Source organism: Triticum dicoccoides, chromosome 6A (genome assembly GCF_002162155.2).
Source record: "Triticum dicoccoides isolate Atlit2015 ecotype Zavitan chromosome 6A, WEW_v2.0, whole genome shotgun sequence".
Lineage (NCBI taxonomy): Eukaryota > Viridiplantae > Streptophyta > Magnoliopsida > Poales > Poaceae > Triticum > Triticum dicoccoides.
This window is the reverse complement of record NC_041390.1, coordinates 622481319-622483413: the sequence shown is the minus strand read 5'-3', so window position 1 is coordinate 622483413 and position 2095 is coordinate 622481319.

Below are 2095 nucleotides of genomic sequence, written 5' to 3'. Positions count from 1 at the left end.
ATAACGGTTACCGTAAAATTCCGAGGAAACCCCGCTTGAATTTTTTAAACGTAATTTGAATTGAATTTTTTCTGAGCTCGGAATATATAAGTACTAAGCTCAATTATTTCACAAAGTCGCTGTTGGCGCAGTGGCAGGTTCTCTCTGCCATCCTCAATGTATGCGAGGTCGTGGGTTCGATTCACCTACTGTGTTTTCTCGTGGGGTAGCGAGAAACGCGGATACTGGGCGGTATCCGAATTTTCCGCCCGGTACCCAAGACCCTCAAGATGCAGAATTTGACACTGTTTTGCCTGTCAACAATTTCAGATAAGATTTCCAGCTAGAACCCGACCCGCCATTTAAATGACACGGCAGAAAACGAAGAAAGAGATAGAGAAATGTTTGTATTCAGCCGACTGATTTTGAAGGCCGCGTCGGCCGCCCGCTGCGCCGTCCGATTGACAAATTCGCTTGTTCGGTCGCGTGTGGTAGAAAGCGCATGAGAGGGCTGTGCATCTTTGCACTGCACGTGGTTAGTCCCCCACAACACGTTATCTTGATTGTTTTGGCTTTGCTCGTCCACACGAGTCGCTAGTGATTGAAACTTTGAATGCAGGGTAGAGCACATGACCAGCCCACGGAGACTTTAGCGTAGGCTCCACATTGTCTAGCAATAGCATGGAAATGAACTGCTCTCTGCAGGCACAATGAAGTTCAGGCACAATAGTCAGGTTCAGAATTGCACATTGACGCGGAATGAAGTTCAGGGATGCCCATACGGAAGCAGATGAGATGCATGGCACTGTCACTGCACTGCATTGTCATCCAAATGACATGTTTGCTACTAGTCCCACATATGAAAGCGTGAATATATTGGAAAATACCAAAAAAGGCTTCGCTCTGCTTTATAGATAAACCACCAGAACCAGACAACAACATCCACACAAAGCACATGTCCAAGTACAACAGACACCCTACACACACTAACGAAAAGTACGAAGGTTATGCTGAGGGAACAACTCAACAAGCCCAAACAAGAAAAAGAAAAAGACGCCTCAAGAGGGCGTAGCAGCAGGACCTTGGAAAATAAGGTTTAATTATCCATTCCGAGACCAAATCACAGAACCACGTAGATTCCTGCGGGTAGCAAGTACATACATGCAAGATTTTGGTTTGGCTTCGACGCAGTCAACAAGTTCAGAGTTAGTTACGGATTGTCGCAAAAAGAAGATCATAGATGCCCACGGCATGCAAACACAAACTGAAGAAGTTGCATCCCAACACAAACATCTTGTCATATATACAAGTGCAGGCTCACACCTGTCAAGCATGATGGAGATGCCCATCCTTACTGCCTTGAATGATTTTCGCTGACTGGAGCACATCATTTCCTGGCTAACAGGGAAGAGCCACATGACGAGTCGGCAGAGACTTGCACACACTAGTCATGGAAATCTTGGCCCAGTATAGTACAGCTAGCCAGTCAGCAGACCAATACATATTCAAAATGACAAAAACACTCTTCCCCGCAAGTGAAGGCACCCAACACCGGCATCTTTTTCCGGATCTCTTCTTCTCAATTGGCGGCTCGGTATCATCACTGAATGCTCCTACTGACTGGAGCACATCCTTTCCTGCGTAACAGGGATGAGCCGTGGGTGGTAGACCACACAACAGGCCCGCGGAGACTTGTTGACTTGTACAAACTACAAAGGAAATCTTGGTTCAGCAGAATACAGCTCTCCAGTCAGAGACACTTGGGAACTAGCCAGACCAGAATATCCATCTCCAAAATCACAAAACACTCTTCCCGGAGACCCCACGCTGCCCAGGAAACATTTTCTCTTCCGGCGATCACATCGACGGCTCAGTATCATCAGGTGCGACCTTGTGATCTTGTATTAGTAATCTGCTAGTTCATCGCCAGTTTATGCTGGCTGCTGCATATCCCCTCTTCTTCCTAGTACTTACGACTGCGGCGTTGTTTCTCTCTACGGCGCAGCCCTTGAACTATCACATGGCCAGACCTTCGATGGTGTGGATCAACAACGCCCCCTCCTACTACTATGATTTACCTGTAGTGGACCCAATTGTCACTTGTTTTTTTACAACA